This window comes from Orbicella franksi, chromosome 15 (assembly GCF_964199315.1).
Source record: "Orbicella franksi chromosome 15, jaOrbFran1.1, whole genome shotgun sequence".
Taxonomy (NCBI): domain Eukaryota; kingdom Metazoa; phylum Cnidaria; class Anthozoa; order Scleractinia; family Merulinidae; genus Orbicella; species Orbicella franksi.
The window spans coordinates 8,100,883-8,112,022 of NC_138159.1; the positions used below are offsets into that span (position 1 = coordinate 8,100,883).

Sequence of the window (11,140 nt, forward strand, 5' to 3'; positions counted from 1 at the left end):
TAAAACACTGAAATGTAGGAATCAGGAAGGCTTTTTAACTTTCCTTTTCAGTCCTCCTAAACAGCTTTTGACAGCCATTAAACAACTAAAGCGCCGTGATGATATCGTCATAACAAAACCGGACAAAGGCTCAGGTGTCGTTGTAATGGATAAGTCGGAATATATACATCTACTATCCGAAGCTTCTGTCAATGACACCAGCAAATTTCGTCCCATTCCTTCTGAACGACCAAAAACCCGAGGCAGACCACCCAAGCACTATCATCCGCTTTTAGCAAAGGAGGCTCTTGTACAATCTATCATCACAAGGATCCTCCCTCACGCTGTGGCCCAGTCTCTTCGTCCGACCGGTTCTAGACTGGCACACCTGTACGGGTTGCCGAAAACACACAAGGAGAAATTAGCCATGCGACCAATCCTATCAGCGACTAATACGTATAATTATGCTCTGGCGAAATGGTTGGACAACAAGCTCAAACCGTTGTCGTTAAATCAGTACACAGTCACGGACATTTTCGATTTTGTGAACGAACTACCGCGAGACCTTAACATAACACCTGGTGACTTGCTGGTGTCCTATGATGTGTCCTCCTTGTTCACGAATGTACCTTTGGATGAAACCATTACGATTCTCGCAGACAGAGCCTTTAGAAACAACTGGTTTAATTCCGAGTATGATTTGAACATTTCAAAGCAAGACCTTATTGATCTTTTGGTTTGGCCACCAAGGGGCAGCTTTTCCAATTTAATGGATCCCTGTATGAACAGATCGACGGAGTAGCGATGGGGTCACCCCTTGGGCCCTTGCTAGCCAACGTATTCATGTCGTCTATTGAAGAGAAACTAGATGTTGAGGGCAAGCTGCCACCTTACTATCGTCGATATGTTGACGACACATTCACTGTGATGCCCGATTTGTCTACAGCTAGGGACTTTCTTAACACCCTCAACCACGCTCACCCCGCCATCAACTTCACTATGGAGGTCGAAAATGATGGAATGCTTCCCTTTCTCGGTACTCAACTCCTAAACAGAGCGCCTCGTATTGAAACTAAAGTGTTTGTGAAGCCAACAAACAGTGGTCTGCTTCTCCATTACCACAGTCATGTCGATAATAGGTACAAGCGCGGACTATTGACAACTATGCTCGATCGCGCACATCGCCTGTCTTCGTCATGGTCCTACTTCACTGAGGAGTGCGAACGACTGAAGTCTGTTTTCTCTAAACTGAAATATCCCAAGCACCTTGTTGACTCCACTGTCAAAACCTTCCTAAATTTAAAGGTCGCTGACCAGCCCTCATTACGGTCCAGATCTACGACAGAAAACACTACTCGGGTTGTCATACCCTTTAAAGACCAGGAGTCTGCTAATATCGTGAAGACACAGTTGAAAGATCTCAGTGTGAAGCTGCAGACCAGTGTTCAACCGGTGTTTACGAGCCGCAAGATTGCCCAGGAGTTCCCGACAAGCGAACCTAAGCCTCAGCTCATTGATCAACAATGCGTTGTGTATAACTTCAAGTGTGACCAGTGCGATGCTGGTTATGTCGGTTACACCCGTGGCCATCTGTTCGTACGCGTTGATGGACATAGAAGCAAGACCTCGTCAGTACGCAATCACTATGATAATAGACACGCAGGCAGGATTCCGGATGACCTTCGCAATTGTTTTAGCGTGTTGAAAAAATGCCACAACAAGTTTGATTTTCTCATTAATGAGATGTTACTCATTAAACAATTACGACCGTGTTTAAATGTACAATCAGACTCAGTTCGCGCTAAAGTCTTTGTCTAACTTATGCAAATTAGAAACTCTGAACTCTTAGTTACTCTTGAAATCGCATATTTAATTAGTTTCCCTTGACAATGGCGCCAAGATGTCGCCGAAACGTCGGATTTATCTATCGTTAGTTTTTGCCTGTATATGTTTTCAGGATATCTCGCCGAAATAACTGGACAAGGACCTTTAGAAGTTTTAGACTAAGAGGCGAATGGGACTGGGGGCCAGTGTTTTGTCCATCACTGTTTTACTCTTTAATTTTTGTTGATCCTACTTGTAATAAAACATGGCCAGTAGGCGGGCATCCCTAAGTTCGTGCATATATGTTTTTTGCCGGGATTTGTGGAGGGGGACTCTTTTCTCCCGCCTCAGGGTTTAACCCCTGTTAAAGCGAGTGGGTAAGAACCGTTCAGAGACTGGAATAGGATGTGTTTTGAGTCTCCTAATTCACAGGGGATGGGAGAACGTTGGAAAAGGGCAGGACATTAGGGAGATAAAAGTACGGGAGGCAGGAGGTTTTGATCTCCTTTCCCTCCGCTCCCCCCTCCCCTCCCGCCCAATTGAATAATCAGTGCAGAAACATACTATCACCTATTTCTATAAGAAAGAGTTGTCCTAAATATGAAAGATAGCCATGATATATTAATGGAGCTTGAGATTGCAGCCAATTAAAATGCTGCGTTGGCATTCATTTGGAAATCTACCGGTCAGAATCCTTGCAATGCAATTATTTACTTTTATGAATTATTGATTTTATTAGTCTGCTGGTATTTTTAGCTAAACTCTGTTTATTCCAGAACTTTCTTTGTGTGTCTACGATTGTTTGTGTGCCCAACCTAAACATTTAAAACATGTTTCTGTTATCTGGTTACCTGGCATTTTGCAAGTATCCCTATTCCTTGTATATTCAATTGTAAGTGCTTTTTGTAGGCTGTGAGGAAAAAATAGTTTGTTGTTGTTGAACGGAAAGGGATAAAACAAGAAAACAAAATTATTCGGAATGATCCATCTGTTTTTATTATGTATAAAAATACACACCTTTTCCAAGGAATGTCTATTTACAAGCCATGAAATCATCAATAAATGTTTTTTTCAGGAAATTATTAAACTACTACAGTTGTTGCTACATCTCACGATTTTTACCGACTTAACTGTGGATCTAGATGTAGACGCAATATTCTTTAGGATACAAATATGTGACAATTCCATCCAAACCTAGACTACGCGGTTTTCTTTCGCGTCACGCACGAGCCCACGCACGACGGACTAAGGGAAAGAGAGACTACTCGTAGTCTTATCAAAACCGTATAACTGTTACAATGTTATGATTGTGTTATTCACAATCCACTGGATTTAATTAACTACCAAGATAATGTGCTTGTGTTTAAGTTGTGGTTTCCAAGGACTGTTGGAAAGAATACAAAATCGAGCAAAACATTTAATCTTTGAATATCACAAGCAAAACTTGTTGAGTCAACATTAATTTTTGTGGTATTTTCAGTCTACGGATGAAACCAGAGCAGTATTTTCATATGGTATGTTTGTTAACGCTTCACAATTAGGTTCCATGCAACTTTTGAGTTTGTCCATGAAACCCAAGTGTTCAGCCATTAAAATGAAAGCTATTAAGTAGAACTTTCATGTGGTACTGTTTATTTTGCGTTATAAAGCGGTTTTAACTTCTAGGTCAGCGATGAAACCTTAGTGTGTGACCATTACACTGAAAACTATTGAGCAGTACTTTCAGATTGTACTGTTTATCATGCTGAGCTGGTTCAAGTTTGTGCATAGGACCCTAGTGCACAACCAGTCATAGTACATGTACAGTCATTCTGTTCAAGGTTTTAAACAATTTTTCAAAATAAAATTGACAGTTAATTTCTGATTTTTCTTTTCTAAAAAAATGGTTAAGCTGTTAGTTTGCTTGATGTATGCACTACCTAGCTACAAATCTCACTTCCAGAGGCCACAATCGTTTTGGTTAACACCAAGAATCTAGACCTCAGAGAGAAATCGGAAGAACAGCTGTCATTAGTCACAGCAGTTCCTTTCTTCATGGACTGTGAGCAGTCTCTCTTTTGTTTGAAAAATCCACAGGACAGATCACAAAGGAATGAACCAAAGTGAGCGGAAAGCTGCAAGTAGCACTGGTGTGTCTGTTTGGGTTCTTTCCTCGCAAATATATATATATATTTTTTGGCAAATATTTATTCAAGCAAAAGAAAGACTGCTTGCAGTCTACTGTCTTTGTGCCTGTTCAGAAACCACTATTGAATTCAATCACATGCAGTGAAAAACTAGGACCAGGATTTTCTGGTCTCTTGTGATTTTATCCAGAAGATATGCAGACTCTGGAGATAACATGGCCTTGCTATTAGTTGTACATTTAGTAATCTTCTTTTGGCAATTGCCTATGAACAGTCTGTAAAATTAAAGTAGGTTGCTAATTTAAATTATCTAAGATTTCAATTCCATGCCTAGTGTATTGTATTTCAGTTAAAATTGTTGTTCAAAATGAAATGGCCAACCTAGCTAGGACACTGAATCTCTTTAGGAATGTTATCTGTATAAAAAATTTTGACTCAAATCTTGGAAATCTTATATTGAGTGGGAAAAATCAAGCATTTGGCAAGAGACGAGTATTCTCAGGTCAATTTATGTATACTTCCTGGGGGTGGAGACCTTTAAATAAAATATTTTGAACCGATGCACGTTATGGCTATGTCATTTAATTTATTACTGTAAGCACTACATGAAAATGGTATGATGACTGTCTTTTTCGGTGATGCAGTGTTCTAAATAGGTATGTGAAAAGAGGAACATTTTTCAATAAAAGGTACACAAAAGGGCTACCTTTTCTGTGAAAATGGTATTAAAAAAGTGTTATGTGGTTTGACCTCTGGGTGGAGCCTCCCCACATAAATTTTGCACAGTCCCCCCTCCCTTACAGGCACATACTTCTGCAGGCTACTCTGTTTGTCACATGCAGATCGATGTAGTAAATTAAAATAAAAATCCCAAGCACTGAAGGCATAATACAGATCTGTTTGGGTGGAACAAATTTCTTATTTCTACAACACTGCATGATGAAAATTTTCATTGCAAGCAATCCTCTTATAATAGCTATCTCACTTTCTGCTCAATTAATTGTGATCACAGCTTGTTTCTTTAGAAGGCACAAACATTGGTACTTTCAGATAGAAAACAAACAGAGGCAATTCTTATAATCTGCACAGCAGGGAGGGGGAGTTTGAGAGGAAGAGGATGAAAAGCAGCAAATCCAGTGGTGGGGGACCAGGGAGGGAAATGTGTCATGCGTGATGAAATTCTGAGACTGCTCATACTTCAAAAACCCTTCAGCTCTATCACTTTCTCAGTTGAATTTTGCAGACCAAATTGAAAGGACAGCTCTGGCCACAAGAGGTTCTTTCCTAACACCAAACGCCACCTAATAAACGTACTGTTATGCTGACAAACACTGTGTCAAAAACGTTTCATCATGTCTGCAAGAGATGTAGAGTTGGACGTGCTGGGAATGAAGGAATGACTAAGAAGTTCAAATGCAGAAGCTCTTAAGAATGGCTGACTGTTAGGACCGAGAAACGCCGGTCAACCTCCCATTTGACAAATCGCTCATATTTTGCCTAAAGATACCCTTAGGTGACCTAATTCTAAAAATCAGATTTAAAGGTTCCAGGGAATTTTTATTTTTCAGAAATTCGCGAAAATTTGAAAGCGCGGTCAAAGTGCGGTTTTTCGTGTAATGAAATGACCGAAATAAGGTGCGAGGACGAAGCGCTGCTTAAGTCTTAAAATAAACTCAATTGACTTCAAACTTCACACAAATGTGGAACAACCACTCTAATTTATTCCTCGCTTTAAACTAATCTCAGATATGTTGATATAGTGGTTTTACGAACCATTTTAAAAACAACTATGAAGCGTGTGAAAAATAACGGCAAATTATAGGTCATGTTTAACAGCATAAAAATGCATCTGGTACCTCACTTTCCGATTATTTTACTTTACAGCCTTAAAATATCATTATTAAAGATATACCATGCCAAGTTTCATGCTCGAACTCGCAGTATTTCCCTTTGTGAAAAACGAAAATCTATGTCAATGTGTTGGGCGCAAATAACACAATAATTATGCACGAACCAGAGACAAATCAATTTCAATGGCGAAAGTAAAAGGCTATCATTAATTAGAATCCCGTCAATTCACTGCTATCAGGAGAAACATAATGTCCACTGCATAAAAACTGTTTGCAGACGTTTTCGAACCATTGCGCGTTAACTTTGTTTAATCTCGTGTCCGCCGTCATGTCTAGTTTGTCATCGCCTGTATTTCCTTAATGTCAACAACACGTGGATTGTTGTCATAACAAACGCAAGAGATTTCCTGGAACCTTAATGTTTTCGATTCACCAAAACGCTTTAAGTTCGTTAAGACACAATAATGGGTCAACTTGGAATGCTTTTTAGCATCAAGGACGTTAAAGGACTGTAAATTAATCGAGTTGAAATATCTTGAAGCAAATCAAAATCGCGCCCTCATTCTAATTTGGTAAACAGCCGATCTCCGTTCAAGTTAGAGAAGTCGAGAGGTTAATCCGGCAATGTACTACCGGTACAACAACAAAATCAAACCGAGGTCATCAAAAGTGTAAGTTTAAAAGTGTAGTGGCAAGTTCCAAATAAATTTCGCCTATATAAATTGGAAACAAGATGTGAAACGGTCGGACCCGAAACAAATAAACAAAATAATAATACGACTAATTTAACCCGAAAATGTTACAGAAAACATACCTAAAAGCCGTCGATTCCCCTCGATACCACTCCGCATTGCCTTAAAGAGCCCAAGCTTTCTGCTGTAAGAATCAGGGGCCTCATGAATCTGTATTTATTACATCGGCAACCATGCTGCGTGGCTGATATTCGAGACTCAGTAAAAGTTGTCAGACAACCGTACGAGCAGCCCAGTCACGCTTTCACTGCTCTTGCGCAAATGTTCAACAATTCGCAGTTTACATAAACCGACTACAAGTTTAAAGTTATGACAGTAGATGGAAATGCGCTTGTTAAAGCTGTCCTATCGAGGAACAATTATTTCTTGTGTTTGAATGGTTCTTAGTTGTAGCTACAGTCGGGGAGGGGGGAGAGGGTATTCCCGGAAATTTCGGATATCTGTATGCCGTGGAAGATTAAGTGGTCTCCAGCTCTTAACGCCAACACTGAAACACTAGATGATTCTCGAAGTATCACAGGGGTCACTAAGCTAAATAATTTTGAGTGTAGCTCCGATGAGTCAATTAACCGTTGGCGCGCATATTGCATTGACCGTGGACAGGTGGAAAAACAGTTAAACCGGAAAAGCCTGTTGCACATTGTAATTTGCGTTGTCCAACACGCAGTCGGTCTGGTTGTAATGTTAATCGTATTTGAGAGAATCTCAAGTTTTCTTTCGACACATACTGGGGTGACATACTGCTAGATGGGCGTGGCCGGGAGCCACGAGTCAAGTCAGTCAACTCGCCATGCTTAACCGAGAAGAGTGACTGCGACCTTAACATCAGTGCCATTATCAACGGGTGTGACCGAGGAAGCGTCTGCTGAGGTTTCCATAGATTGTAACCATGCACGGTAGGGGTGTATTGATGTCTTCAAGGCCGCTGCATTCGTGTCTTTTATAGGCTGTCTACTTTAGAGAGGCACTTGTCGCTGGAGAAATGTACTCAGTCCCTGGAAAGCTATTTCCTTATGGACTTAGCCAAAATGTGCTACAAACCTTGCTTGGAGCAGGCGTTGGCGCTTAACTCAAAGCCACAATAGGTCACCAGGAAGCCCTCGTTGTTTTAAAAAAGGTTTGGGCTCTCAGGGCAGTCAGTGACAAGCAGCAATCGTATCTTATGGCAAAATTCCGCTTTGGTCAAACGACAGGCCGAAAGGTTGACGCCGAACTGGTGGCGCGGGAATGCGCAGTGTCCGGGATCCTTATAATATTCGTCTTTTTCAGGTGCTAGTTTTTCTCTCACCTAAGTGCCGCAATGCGCCAAAGTGATCCTGATGAGATGCATGTTCAGGCATCTGAAGAGGAGAGAAATTTTAGTCAGGCAAAGGAAGTTGTAGAAATACTCCAGCTCCAGCATCCTTTGGTACACGACCAGCAAGACTTCTGTGCCTTGGCGATGGAGGGTGACCTAAAGAACCTGAAACTGTGTATGCTACCGTGCGGGTGCGAAGACATGGGACTAGATATACCTCACCCACTCGTGCGCGGAAAAGCTCCAAACTCAGCGCTTCTGAAGTATTTTATTAACAACTGCACTTGGCGGAAGTATTCTTAGGAACTGCCGGTGTTTGACTTCTTCGGTATTTAGCAAACACCTCTTACGGGGGGGGGGGGGGGAGGGGGGAGGATCGTTAAATTTTTGTAGAGAAGGGGAGGGAGTAGAGGAGGAAGACACTTAAGAGGAAAAACTAACCGCCGAATCGTCTCGACCTCATTCCCAGGGTCTCTCATCTCACCACCCCCCTCGAGCGAGCTCAGCATCAGTTCATTAGAATAACACAGAGGCCTATTAGGGTAAAGCGTAGGGACAATCTGCAGTCCTTCCACTAGTGGCTCACTATCACTCTTCTCGGTTAAGCATGGTAAATTGACTGATTGACTCGTGGCTCCCGGCCACGCCCATCTAGCAGTATGTCACCCCAGTATGTGTCGAAAGAAAACTTGAGATTCTCTTAAATACGATTAACATTACAACCAGACCGACTGCGTGTTGGACAACGCTAAATTACAATGTGCAACAGGCTTTTCCGGTTTAACTGTTTTTCCACCTGTCCACGGTCAATGCAATATGCGCGCCAACGGCGGCGTCGACAAAACCTGGATCGGATCGGACGGGATCACGGATCGGATCACGGACCGGATCACGGATCGGATCACGGACCGGATCACGGATCGGATCACGGATCGGATCACGGATCGGATCACGGATCGGATCAAGGAAAAAAAACCTCAAAATTCAAGATTCAAAATTCAAAAGTTTGTTGAGCAAATTACACTAGAGTGACTACTGTGAGCAGAACGTTTTATTTAATTCAGGTGTGATATTCCTTTATTCTTTTATAATATCAAGCCAACTGGGAGCTGGTCACAGATGAATTTTTTTCAGGCTGTTGGGTTTTGATTGCGATGATCAATCATGTCTTCATATCTTTCTCCGCAGTTCAGATAAATGATATTTCGTATATTCGCTTGCATCAAAGGTAAACTGTCATAAAACGCGTCAGCATGGTAATAATAGGACGAACGTATGAATCGAAACACAAAAACTAAAAACACTAATAATATTAAACACCTGATGATTTCAAACAATTTCCGTTTCTGAGACAAGTCTATACTTTTACAAGATGTGAGTTTGGAATACGATATTTCGTACTGGAATAAAAGGAAACAGACCATTTGTATTTCAAGGAAATATAGCTGTTTTACAAAAAAATATAGGAATACATCGATAGTGTGAACGATAACGCAACCCGAGAATAGACAACATTTTAGGAGTTACGTCACGATTTTTGAAGTCATTTTTAGGGTCGTAAAGAGTTGCCTTTATATGGAATAAAACCTTAAAATGATCGTGTTCTAGGATAGAAAGCACTTAAGAGGCAAGAACAAATCAAAACGGAATGAGGATCGTTAAGGATGGCAAAGATTAACGAGGACTACAAATGACGAACTTGAAAAACTAGGCTAGTTTTTTCAAGATGCGCAAATCGTGACGTAGCTCCTTTAAAGCAAGTCATGTCCTTAAGCTTTCGTACGTACGCTTTCTCATTAACTGTAACGCTAACTGTAACGTTCACATTTGACACGAAAAAGTAGCCGAGAATTAGCTACTGATACTAACAACAATTTCAAAAACGAGAATGGGAGGTTCACGTAAGTTTCAAGCCAGCTAACGATCAAATATCACTACATCTGCCTGTTCATTACAATTTAAATTCGTCGTAAATCAGGCGCTTATGTGGCTTTTTAAATGACCTCTTGTCATTCTCTGTAATTAACATGTCATTGCGTCAAATTCGGGATTCTTATCTTTATTTAACATAATTTAGTTTTCACTTTTATTTTTTATTTATTATTATCTTATAAAAGATTTGATTTTTTTTCTTTAAAATGTTTTTTTTCTGTGATCCGATCCGTGATCCGATCCGCGATCCGATCCGTGATCCGATCCGTGATCCGATCCGCGATCCGATCCGTGATCCGGTCCGTGATCCGGTCCGTGATCCGATCCGTGATCCGGTCCGTGATCCGATCCGTGATCCGGTCCGGTCCGATCCTGGTTTTGTCGACGCCGGCCACGCAGCATGGTTGCCGATATAACAAATACAGATTCATGAGGCCCCTGATTCTTACAGCAGAAAGCTTGGGCTCTTTAAGGCAATGCGGAGTGGTATCGAGGGGAATCGACGGTTTTTAGGTATGTTTTCTGTAACATTTTCGGGTTAAAGTAGTCGTATTATTATTTTGTTTATTTGTTTCGGGTCCGACCGTTTCACATCTTGTTTCCAATTTATATAGGCGAAATTTATTTGGAACTTGCCACTACACTTTTAAACTTACACTTTTGATGACCTCGGTTTGATTTTGTTGTTGTACCGGTAGTACATTGCCGGATTAACCTCTCGACTTCTCTAACTTGAACGGAGATCGGCTGTTTACCAAATTAGAATGAGGGCGCGATTTTGATTTGCTTCAAGATATTTCAACTCGATTAATTTACAGTCCTTTAACGTCCTTGATGCTAAAAAGCATTCCAAGTTGACCCATTATTGTGTCTTAACGAACTTAAAGCGTTTTGGTGAATCGAAAACATTAAGGTTCCAGGAAATCTCTTGCGTTTGTTATGACAACAATTCACGTGTTGTTGACATTAAGGAAATACAGGCGATGACAAACTAGACATGACGGCGGACACGAAATTAAACAAAGTTAACGCGCAATGGTTCGAAAACGTCTGCAAACAGTTTTTATGCAGTGGACATTATGTTTCTCCTGATAGCAGTGAATTGACGGGATTCTAATTAATGATAGCCTTTTACTTTCGCCATTGAAATTGATTTGTCTCTGGTTCGTGCATAATTATTGTGTTATTTGCGCCCAACACATTGACATAGATTTTCGTTTTTCACAAAGGGAAATACTGCGAGTTCGAGCATGAAACTTGGCATGGTATATCTTTAATAATGATATTTTAAGGCTGTAAAGTAAAATAATCGGAAAGTGAGGTACCAGATGCATTTTTATGCTGTTAAACATGACCTATAATTTGCCGTTATTTTTCACA

At 40.8% G+C, this 11,140-nt stretch overlaps 1 pseudogene; it reads left to right on the forward strand.

Moving 5' to 3' along the window:
• Positions 1-56: 56 nt before the first annotated feature.
• Positions 57-1,915, forward strand: LOC145470316 (uncharacterized; annotated as a pseudogene).
• The last annotated feature ends 9,225 nt before the right edge of the window (positions 1,916-11,140 follow it).